Source organism: Xyrauchen texanus, chromosome 16, assembly GCF_025860055.1.
Source record: "Xyrauchen texanus isolate HMW12.3.18 chromosome 16, RBS_HiC_50CHRs, whole genome shotgun sequence".
Taxonomy (NCBI): Eukaryota; Metazoa; Chordata; class Actinopteri; order Cypriniformes; family Catostomidae; genus Xyrauchen; species Xyrauchen texanus.
In genome coordinates, this window is record NC_068291.1 from 11,116,679 (window position 1) to 11,129,678 (window position 13,000).

The following is a 13,000-nucleotide window of genomic DNA, read 5'->3' on the forward strand; positions in this document are numbered from 1 at the left end:
AAAGTGTGAATTGAAGGGAGATGGAAGAAAAAACGGCACTCTAACCATCAACACTCTCAACCTGAATGACAGTGCAGCATATTTCTGTGCAGCATATTACACAGTGATCAGAATCAACTCTTTCTATCACAAAAACCTTTTTTAACATGCTTATAAGTCAAAGCAAATTACCTCTCAACACCTGGAACTGCAGGGTTTGATTCAGTGCCAATAATGAACACAAGAAGGCATTGCACATTTATTTTAATCCTATTTTGACTGAGTATTTGTCTGATTTTTGTTTTTAAACTGGTCATATTTATTAGCACAGATAAAAACACAGATTTAGTACTCCCCTATCTGTGCTACTAAATATGAGCAATTTAAAGCATTGTTTAAATTGTTTGTTAATTGTCACATGGGAAGTTGTCACAGAGTCTATATCTCAATAACTTTAAGGTTTTGACTCAAAAGTGCATTTACACAATTAAGTATTTTTTCCCTAACAGTGTGTTGGTTTCAAACACCTTGTTAAAAACACCATAACATTAGAATAATAATTGTGAATTATATTCTCCAAATTTAAGTTTTAAAATCATATTTTTGTTAAAGCTGTTGGGTAAAAAAGTGTATACAATTAAACAATACAGTTATACATTCAGACAGTGGTCAACAATATAATAAATGTAGATTTTAATTAAGGGTATTTTTCATAAATGTCAGGTCAGGTTAAATTCAAGCATTGATCATTAACAAACATGACGTCAAACAATGTTACAGTTTCATTTTCAAAATCTTCTGTTTGTCATATTCCTCTTTGACTTCAACTATGCAGCCTTATTTTAATTTAAATTTGAGCTAGTTTAACAGAATAAATGTGTAAATCTCCAAAAGCCTAAATGCATTGTATGAAATTGCAGTAATTACAAAACCTGCAGTTTGGAGGTGCTAGGGGTCCACCCTAGAATCTGTAGAAAACATTTTGTGGAGGTGGCGTTCCTATGCTCAGATGGAGAAAGAATCAACAAAGACTGAACATTTCTCACATAGAATATTTCTCCAGCTCAAATCAACATGTTCAGAGTTCTCTTTTTCACACTTATTTGGCTCACAGGTAAACAGCTACTATTATCATAAAACTAATAATGCTAGTAGGGCAATGAATTTATATTATGCTCTTTTCACTATTTTTTCACCTATGTTTGTTTTTCAGGTTCTGTCGACAGTGGCAGTGTTCAGCAAAGCCCCTCAAATCTAATTAAAACTGAGAGAGACACTGCAGAACTTGTTTGTAAACACAATATAGCCAGCTACACTATGATGCTCTGGTATAAACAAACACTGGGCCATGGATTGATGTTTATGGGATATATATGGAGTGATAAGTATTTCCCAGAGGATACATTTAAAGAAAAAATAAATTTCTCTGGAAATGGAGCTAATAATGGCTCCTTTATCATCAATGTCCTTGCAACTAATGACAGCGCAGTCTATTACTGTGCAGCTAGTTTGCACTGTGTGATATGCAGTTATGCCACAATACAAAAAGCTCTGTAAGTACTATTGCTGCAGAATTAACCACAGCAGGTCTTTTGCACCTGCAAAGTGGCTTTAGATGAGTTTCCTGTTGAGTTTAGATGCAAGCAGGGCTAGCAGTCATGGCCTATATGTTATTTTCTGAATACTGAAATACTTACAAACTGGTCAACAGGGATGTAAACAGGTTACACTCAATTGAGTTAATATAAAAAGTATTATGATGTTAGTAAAACATTATTGTCACTAAAGAGTCAAATTATGTGGATTCCAAATTTAATGTTATTGATTTCCTGCAGTCATGAGTACATCAAGCACAAATCTTTAGTTATATCTTTTCTGTTCTTGCTGTGTTTCAGTAAGGACGTTTATAGTTCTTGAGTTAATTAAGCTGCTCAAAACTTTCCAAAGACTACTGTTCACACAGATGCCTCTATAATTGTGGGGGTTCATTTTATCTCTGTTTTTAAATATTGGGCTTATGAGTCCTTGGCTGTTAATTGCACATAGAACAATTTTTTGGGAGTTGGTAAATAGATATTTTTTCAATTTTAGCCAGCTATAATTTTCTTCTTGTTTTACCATTTCAATAATATTTGTATATTTTGATTTGAACCAAATTATTATACCTCCTGAGTTTCTGCCATGTGTGACCCCAGGGAGATATCTTGAGGTGACTGCCATTTCTTCATAACCTGGGGGACAACAAGTGGGTAGATTTAATTTGTCCTATGTCTCATGCAAAATTATAATATCACAGACTTTGATTTCTGTTGATGCTTTTCAGTCCAAAGTTTGGGGATCTTAAACCTTGGATGTTCCAATGAGAAATGACAAAAGATTTATATAGTGTCATCCGTCTAAACTATGGGTTGATGGTGCTAAAAAGAGAAAATGCATATTAATTTAAATTGGATTAAGAGAATAATAATAATAATAGTAATAATAATAAAAACATTGAAAAGTATGCAATGCATGAACTTTATTTCCCTCCTAAACACTGTTTTTCCCTCACCATTGTCCTAGTCCAATAAGGTGAGAACAGATGAGGCCAAGCATCTATCTGATGTCCTTCATATCACTAGGCCCTATTGTTCAACTAAGGACCTCAACATAGCTGTGCCCATCAGTATGAGGGCTATATAGTTTTGATACAGCAGTAGAATTCTGCTGTCTTGTCTGTGGTGGCACTGTTGTGTTTGAGGTGGAGCTGACAATCTGAGGTTAGAGTACAGATTCAGATCTCCGTTGGGACTTGCATCTCTTCCTGAAATGTAATTGCTGTGGTGAGCTCTGCTGTGGATAGTCTGGTCTGAATGGGGCTCTTTTGCTGTGGTTCTGGTGTGTAGGTCCTGATCTGAGTGGTACTTACTCCACAAGTCTTGGTCTGTAAGAGCCTGCCCAACCTCTGCTGTTTAGGTGGCTCGGTGTGGTGACCCGATTTAGAGCAATATCTTTAAGTATCTTGGCAAAAAATGGTGCATACTCTTTCTTGAGGTGCACATGGTCATAGTGTGTTTCTGCTCTGATGAATGGGTGATGGGCGATGTGCACATTGGGCCTGAGGGTGCAGTCTCTTGTAATACTGGCATTGATGTTGTTTATGGTTTTGGGATGAAGACTTTTCTAGGTAGCTGAGTGGACACAATTATCTTTGCATATGGGAAAGTATTGCCTGCTTTGACAATCACAGACCTTAACGCTAAGGCAACCCGTTCTTGCTGGACTCTCAAGTCATTGGTGTGGCTTGGGATGCCAAGGTGCTCCTTTGCTAGAAGTTCATGGGCTTTTTAGTAGTTGGACACCATAATTTATCCACGTTGTGTTTGGGGACGTTTTTTTCCTCTAGGAATTTTCCATTGGAATTCATCAGAAAAACAAAGTCTGGTTTCTTTTGTTCCCTCTTCTTTATTTTTTGGTGAGGTGGGCTCAGGTGGGCTTTTTTTCACATCTAGGGAGATCTGTTGTGCTTGAGAGATTGGCTCTGGTGATGTCTCTGTGTTAGCAGAGATGGCCTGTTGGTTTAATGTACTACTGGTGTGATGGGGAAAGGGACAGTTAGGAGCTGTATCTGATCTCTGAGGCTTTACATCTCTCTCTCTCTCTCTCTCTCTCTCTCTCTCTCTCTTTCTGCAAGTTTCTCAGCCAAAGTGGAGATCTCCTTTTTATTGTTTTCTTTCTCTTGTTGAAGTTTCTTTACTGGTTCTGTCAGAGTTGCCAGGTTCTTGTATACATCCCTGTCTTGCTGGAGCTCTTTAATTTGAACAAGGTCTCTCTCTCTCTCTCTCTCTCTCTCTCTCTTTCTCTTTTGCTTGCTGGGGGTGGGTCGATCTGAGAGTGAAGCGGTGGAGCGAGTGTGGAAAATTGTGGTGTTTTTCTAATTCTTCCTTTTTTCCCCTCTCTTTAGTTAATGGCAATATAGAGTAAGGAAGAGTTGTGGTTTTTTGGCCGCACTCTGTGTGGTAATCGTCATTAGCCGGTATGGTGTCTGATCCTGTACAAGGAACGCCACACCTGTCCCTTCGTAATGGGTGCAGGTGTGTGCCAGTGCCCAGCGTGAGTGTCGAAGATTTCCTTATTGTAGTAGGAGAATCCGTTGGTTTTGATAATCTGCTTCGCGGATGAATAAAGCAGTTGTTGAGATTTTGAAAACAGAACAATTAATTAATCAACTTACAGAGAGTGGCATATGGGTGAAAGAAACGTTTGTGCCCGTGGATTCCCTTAGCCACTCCTGCAGCTAAAATCACAATTTCAAATGTTCCACCTTTTGTTTCAAATGACAGTATCATCAAAGAATTGTCGCAGTATGGAAAAATCGCAAGCCCGATTAGAATGATCCTGTTAGGTTGTAAAAATACGGCACTCAAAAGCGTACTCTCATTTAGAAGACAGTTGTTTATGTTTATGAATTCACCTGTGCGCACTTTAAAGATTTCTTTCCATGTCAGTCACGGAGAGAACTCGTACATGGTTTACGCAAGCACGGATAATCTCAAGTGTTTCGAATGTGGGAATTTAGGACACAAACGTTTCTCCTGTCCACAAAAAAAAGTGGACAACGAACAACAGCCAGTGATTGATACACCGGCAGGGGACAATAACAACAATATGAATATAACAATAGAAATGCGTAGATTAGAAGTGGATTTCTATTCTCAGTTGTATGCTGTTGAAAACACAGATGTGCAGAGTCAAAATGAACTGTTACAGAATCTTTCCTGCTTATCATCTGAACATAAACAAGCTCTAGCGTCTGGACTCACAAATCAAATCAAATCACTGTATTGTCACACTACCATGTACACAAGTGCAACAGTAGGTGAAATTCTTGTGTGCAGGTCCGAGCAACATAGCAGTCATGACAGTGACTGAGACATATACCAATTACAATAAACAACATACTTACACAACACGATTTACATATCAAATGTACACATACTTACACAGCACAATAATTATATACAATGTACAGTAGACAATACACACAATATAGAATACACAATATACAATAAGTAAAGAGGATATGAAATATATATAAGTAGTTGTATTGAGGAGAAAATGTTGATAGTCCAGTGTGAGATTATAGATGAATAAAGTGCAGTGCTAATTATTGATCCTGATAGATCAAGTGTTCAACAGTCTGACTGCTTGGGGAAGAAGCTGTCATGTAGTCGGCTGGTGCGGGTCCTGATGCTGCGATACCGCCTGCCTGATGGTAGCAGTGAGAACAGACCATGACTCGGGTGGCTGGAGTCTCTGATGATCCTCCGAGCTTTTTTCACACACCGCCTTGTATATATGTCCTGGAGGGAGGGAAGCTCACCTCCGATGATGTTTCTGGCAGTTCAGCACCACCCTTTGCAGGGCTTTGCAGTTGTGGGCGGTGCTATTGCCATACCAGGCGGTGATGCAGCCAGTCAGGATGCTCTCTACAGTGCTGGTGTAGAACCGTGTGAGGATGTGTTGGTTCATTCCAAACTTCCTCAGCCGTCTCAGGAAGAAGAGGCGCTGGTGAGCCTTCTTCACAACGGCCTCAGTGTGGACGGACCATGTGAGTTCCTCAGTAATGTGGACACCGAGGAACTTGAAACTGCTGACTCTCTCTACCGGGTGCTCCGTTAATGATGATGGGGCTGTGTTCTCTGTCTTTCTTCCTGAAGTCCACTACAAGCTCCTTGGTTTTACTGACGTTGAGGGAGAGGTTGTGCTCCTGACACCAGCGTGTCAGAGTGTGCACCTCTCTCTGTAGGCTCTTTCATCATTGTCAGTGATCAGACCTACCACCGTCGTATCTTCAGCAAACTTAATGATGGCATTGGAGCTATGTGTTGCCACACAGTCGTGTGTATAGGGAATACAGGAGTGGGCTGAGAACACAGCCCTGCAGGGCTCCAGTGTTGAGGGTCAGTGATGAGGAGGTGTTGCTGCCCATTCTAACCATCTGACGCCTGCCTGACTGGAAATCTAGGATCCAGCTGCACAGCGAGCTGTTTAAGCCCAGAGCCCGGAGTTTCTCATCAAGCTTGTAGGGCACTATGGTGTTGAATGCTGAGCTGTAGTCTACAAACAGCATTCTCACATATGTGTTCCTTTTTCCAGATGGGAGAGAGCAGTGTGTATTGTAGATGCAATGGCATCATCAGTGAAGCGGTTGTTGCGGTAGGCAAACTGCAATGGGTCCAAAGAGGTGGGCAGAACAGAGCAGATGTAATCTCTGATTAACCTCTCGAAGCATTTGCTGATGATGGGGGTCAGAGCAACAGCAACATCACCTTTGAAGAAGTGAGTGCTGCAGTAATGGGACTGTCTTCAGGTCGTACCCCTGGTATAGATGGACTTCCTGGCGAGTTTTACAAACACTTTTGGACTATTATTGGAACTGAGTTACTTGAAGTTGTCTTTTATTTTGAAAAGTTAGTTCCTGTGATGTCCTGTTTTCCCTCCATGTGTCTTGTTTTCATTGGTTCATTGTTTGATTACTTTGTTATCAGCTCTAGTTTGTCATTGGTTTTAGTTTATTGTCTTTTCTTTTTAGAGTTCTGTTTGTCCATTGGCTTATGTTTCCCCATGTCCATGTATTTAAGCCCTCATGTTTGCCATTGTTTCTTGTCGAGTATTGACGTTGTTGTGTAGCAGTGTTCAAGTTCATGTCAAGTTTAAGCTATGCTATGTCTAGTTTATGTCAAGTTTATGTCAAATTCATGTCAAGGTTTAGGTAATGTTTATAGTTAGGGTTTTTGGATTTCACATTTTTGATGATTAAACTGCGCTTGGGTTCTTCATCTCATCGTCTTCGTCATCATCTTTGTCATTGCCATTGCCAGCTAAAAACATTACAGAATACTCAACCGCCCATTATGGACCATGCAGTTTGGCTCCTGCATCTTCGGCCAGGGGAATCAACCCCTGGAGAATTATGTGGAGGATTTTTGTGCTCTGGCAGACCTAGTGGACTTTAACGAAGTGGCCCTCAAAGACATTTTTTGTTTTGGACTGATTGAGACAGTCTCATCCTAAATGCCTAGCGGTCACAGTTCCCTCAACCTGGCTCAATATATTGACCTCGCCCTAAAGATCACTGGTTCCACGCTCACTGTGGGGAGGTGGATGCCAAACCAGAGTTCCACGCCATGGCCGCCACGAACCAGAGTTCCACGCCATGGCGCCGCTGCCGAATCAGAATTTCACGCCATGGCCGCCGCCGAGCCCATCCCTGCCATTGTCAGCGAGCCAGAGCCCATGCCTACCACGGTCAGTGAGCCAGAACCCATGCCTGCCACTGTCAACGAGCCAGAGACCATGCCTGCCACGGTCAGCGAGCCAGTGCCTGTAGCCTCGACCGCCCCAGAGCCAGCACCTGTAGCCTCAACCGTCCACATAACCACGCTACCTGCAGGCCGAAGGAGAAAGAGAAGGAAGAGGCCACTTTTTCCCCTGTCTCTGCCAGTGCTCACAACCACAGATGCCGCCCCCAGTCTCTGCCAGTGCTCTCTTCCATGGCCTTCCACCGCCATGGCTCCGCTTTCCACCGCTCCGCCCCAGAGCCACATCACAGCCACGCCAGAGTCCGGCTCCAGGCCACGCCACAACCACGCCAGAGTCCGCTCCAGGCCACGCCACAGCCACGCCAGAGTCCACTCCAGGCAATGTCACAGCCACGCCAGAGACCGCTCCAGGCCACGCCACAGCCACGCCGGAGTCCGCTGCAGGCCATGTCACAGCCAGGCCCCAGAGTTCTCCATGCCACGTCACAGCCGAACCACAGTCTGCTCCATGTCAAGCCTTAGGCCTGCCTTTACTCCACGCACAGCTTTGATCAACCTCAGTTGTTTTCAAATGTGCTTTATAAATAAACATTGATTGATTGATATTCCATCAAATATTGATTTCTAAACTCTTCCTAAGTTAAAACATTAGTATTGTTTAAAAATTTATATTACCTTTTTTATTATTTATTATAACACATTTTTATTATTTTGACCAGTTGTCATTTTCTGCAAATAAATGCTCTAAATGACAATATTTTTATTTGAATGTGGGATAAATTGTTTATAGAATAAAACAAACACACACCTAAAAATAGTAAATAAAGAGAAACTGATAATTTCAAGAATGGTCTGGAGATAAATATATGTATATATATATATATTTATCTCTGAAAAAATTATGAGACCATTACAAATTGCACTCGTTTTATACATATATATATATACAGTATATATATATATATATATATATATATATATATATATATATATATATATATATATATATATAGTGATCAGCCACAACATTAAAACCACCTGCCTAATATTGTGTAGGTCCCCTCAAACCACCAAAACAGTGCTAACCCAAGCATCTCAGAATAGCATTCTGAGATTATATTTTTCTCACCACAATTGTACAGAGTGGTTCCCTATCAAAAGCTACACTTTCATGCTGGCGCTTGATTTAGCATTTTGGAAACGTCTTTTAGGAATGACCAGCAGTGAATATGTGTGCAACACGCCAATGAAATTGACTGGAATTTATAGTCTCTGCTGGTGACATCATCAGGATGCGTCCATCATCTGAGGTAACAGGGGCTATAAATAGATGAGCCACAGGTGCATCGTCAGGTCTTTTGTCTTCAAACCATTCTGTGTGTATTGTGCTTCTCAAGCCTGTCAAACTTTCCTTCAAAATTTTCCTTCTTTCTTCTATCACTTAAAGACAAAGAGAAAATGAGTGATAAACAAAGCAAATGGTGTGTGTTTCCCTGTTTACGCTAAGCACTCATCTCCCTTATTTCCAAGAGCCAACCCCACCATGTCGTTATGGGGCTCACATATGGATCTGGCTAAGCAGCGAGAGACGGTTCGCCCCTATCACTCGCTCTCTCCAGATTCAACCGGTCCCTCGCATGATGTTGAAGCTGCCGGCACCTCTTCAGTTCATGAGAGGGACAATGAGTATCTTGGGACCGCAGATTCTGAGTTGCCTATCTCTGAGCATTGCACGCTGAAATAATAAAGCGGTTGAGGAATTGCTCGAGGTAGTTACTTGTGAGGTGGCCAGACTACAGTTAGACTGGCTGCATGAACAAGAGACCCCCAAACAATCAAATTTAGAGGATAGATTTCTGTCTGGTGGCCAGAGAGAGGAACAGATTCAGTCTCTCCCTTGTTTGATGATCTCCATGATGAGTTGACTCATTCATGGAAGACACCTTATACTTCCCATGTCTTTGTGCCCTCAATGGCGACATATTCGACTACCGTGGGTGCTAAGGCTCAGGGGTATATGACGATGCCACGGGTAGAAGAGACGCCACGGTCTATCTCTGGCCTGGTATGGCATCATCATTAAAAGGACCAACTCTCCCCACAAAGCCATGTAGGACCACCTCAATGCTTGTGGGGCAGGCTTATTAAGCTGCAGGTCAGGCTGGTGACCTTTTTTTTTCAGCAGGCAATGCTGGCGTAAACATTGAGACGGTGCAAAACAACAAAATGCGCCCCTGTAGTGATTCCGCTCTACATGTAAAGGCTAACGTTCTTAACCATTTATTAAGCATTATTGGCTTGAGTAGCGCCAGCACTTGCAGTGAAAAATGGAACGTGACACCTAATTACTTTCATGGATGCTTCTAGATCAGACAGTTTCATTGATTCTAATGGGATCTATAATGCTTTTCATGCGACATGCTTCTCATGTCCGGTGTAGACAAGGTGCTAAAGTACCATAGTACTGCCATCTGATTCCATCACTATACTGGTAGTGCCACAGCAGCCTATTTTTTTAAAGGGTTTTTGAGAAGCTTCAACTAGTGCTGTCTTGTTAGTCATTTACTGCTGCTTAGCCCATAAATTAATGCTCCACAATGGTACTCAAGAATATGTAAAAAGGCTGCTCCCAAAGTCATCAGAATTGAAGGCGTTAGTTCCGCTTTGTGCTAAAATAAATTACACTTTTTCTCAGAGAAGCATGCCCCCAGACCCACCTAGACAATAATTGTACACTATTTTCTTTATGTGATACTTCTTCTGGAGATGTGTTGGCTGTTATACTGAGTGACAGACAGGTAGTGACGTAGTGATTTCTAGCCACTGCGTGCAAACAGATATAAAAAATCTTGTGTCCATGTCTACTTTAATTTTAGTGATTGTAGCTCGGCTCCCCTGTCAATGATCTGGCACCCCAATAGCACCGGCAACCTAAATTCTCAAGTGCCACCCCTGATCTTAACTGTTTCTTCTTGAGAGCAATAAGTTTACACGGAAAGTCTATTGCTTCCCCAATTTTTCTCTTGAGAAAAGAAGAGATTTGAACGGTGTCACATACTATGGTCAGGTTTCTGCAATCAAAATTCTAAGTTTTTGATAGAAAGTCAAAAATTTTTCCAAAGATTCTACCAAGAAAAAGGCTGCATTAAAAAAAATGGAAAATGCTGCCTTCGGAGTCTGTACATGAAAGTAGGATGAAAATAACCTGCTTTTCAAACTATTTTGAGACCGGTTTCCTTAAGAGTTCCATTCATTCATAAATGATGTTGGATAAACCATTACCAGATTAGGCAGCAAGGCAGTAAGTCAGCAGCCTATACGTTTTCAGATACAGCACAAATGATCTGAGCTATGCTATTCACATACTGTTTTTTAGGTCTATACTCTTACTTAATTATGTTTTTTTTTTATTTATCGTAAGGAAGTTTAAGAAAAGCATTTAAGACAAAGTTGGTAATAAAATAAAACAAAACTCCAGCAATTCTGAGTATGAGTATGAAAGAGCAACCTCTGAGCAATAAAACTGTCAAATAGGAAACCCCCAGATGTAACGGTCCCACCTCTTCTGTTAGCAAAAGCAAATGGTAATATAAAGTAATGTAAAGTAATGTCACTCATTGTGATGACACATTTTACAGATAGACATTGTAAGTTTGACAATAGTTTAAGTGTCATCATGAATCTAGTGTTGGTGTTCCTGATTGTATCATTTCAGTGGATCTTAGGTATTTTTGAAATCTCACAAAATGTGAAAAAATTAGCTGTGAAATAATGCGTTAAATGCTTTTGATACATTCTTAATTCATTGTCCATCTTTCTGTCAATTCTGTTCTCTCTGGGGGTCAGGTTATGCTAATGTAAATGATATTGTGCAGTCTCCAACATTATTTTTACAACTTAAGGAAACTTAAGTTTGCAATCTGACCTGCAGTCACACAAAAGATGCTTCATACAACAGAATGTACTGGTTCCGACAGCACCATGGAGAAACTATGGAGCTCATAGTATATACAACCAGCTTTGAAACAGTAGAATATGGAAAACTCAGCACAACTAAATATTCAGTGACTCACTTGACTTATGAGAAGGGTTTTCTAGCTGTAAACAATCTGGAGTCTCATGGCAGAGCCTTGTATTTGTGCGCAGTGGGTGAACACAGTGTAACAGAATAATTTCACAGATGTGCAAAAACGTTTTTTATTTAATCTATCATACCAAGATCACACAGACAGGAGGCACACTTAAACATCACAATGCATCCTGATAGAATATTTTCCAGCAGCATCAGCAGATTTACATATGAACTGCAGGGGGTGCTGTTGTTTATGGTATAATTCTGTAAACATAGGAAATCTTCATTTGCCTACTCTTTTCTAGGACTGGCATTACGTGCAGTCATCACTCGGCTCAGCACATTCATCAGGCTAAACATGAGTCAATTTATAATTAGAGAGACTCTTATCACTATAATGTTTTCTATGTTTTGGGCCAAGGGTATGCATAGTTCTTTTGTGATATCCAGTAGAGAATCTTAATTTTTTAATACCATTTTTGAGGAGGTTAATATGAATGTAATTTCATACTTTCTCTATCATGTCTTTTGTTTCTCTAGATTTTACCCAGAGTGACAAAGTTCTCCAGACACCTCGTGACATGATTGTGAATCTCACAGATTCTCCAATGCTACAATGTTCCCATAGCATCTCGAGCTATAATCGTATTCTGTGGTATAAACAAACCCAGGACAGACAGCTTTTGCTCTTGGGATATCTCTTAGGTTCTTTGCCTTATTCAGAGGCAGAATATAAAAACAAGTTTAACCTAAATGGTGATGGAAATAGTAATGGCACGTTTACTATTGAAAGACTTCAGTCAAACGATACTGCCACGTATTTCTGTGCAGCATCTACACAGTGTTGAACATACACTCTCTCCAGAACAAAAAATTAACCACACATGGCTCATGAAATCCTTTACACCTGTGTGCAAGTTTTATTTTCATTAAAACATTGTGCAGTCATATTAATTTATTTAGGATCTTATAACAGTACAGCATGCACGTCTTCTTGTAAGTGTTAAGTCAGTAACATCGACTGGTAAGTGTGTGCATATACAACAGCCTCAAAAAATTATTTTATATTAAAAACAGACTATCAATCCAAATCACAACTACAAATAATGCAAATAATAAGAAAGTTTATCAGAAATTCACTTTTCTTTGTTTTGTTTTTTTGCACAACTAACTGGTTTAATGCAAATTTTTTGTGGATTTATGAAGTAAGTTTTCACACAGGTGTCCTGCCAGAGTAACCACAGGTCTAATTTAACAAATGAAAAATGTTTGACTAAATTTGACATCCATTTAAGTATCTGAATACTTTTTGTCTAAATTTTAAACACACCTTATACATGTTTTTTCTTTGTTTGAAATGCACTTAAAGGGATAGGTAACCCAAAAATGAAAATTCTCTCATCATTTACTCACCCTCATGCCTATTCAGATGTGGGACTTTTTTCTTCTGCTCAACACAAAGATTTTTAGAAGAATATTTCAGCTCTGTTGGTCATACAATGCAATTGAATGGTGGCCAGAACTTAGAAGCTCCAAAAATCATATAAAGGCAGCATAAATGTAATCCATACATTTAATCCATAATTCATTTGACCATAGCTTACCATACACCCTCACATCGAATGGCGTGCTTGACGAGTTCTCG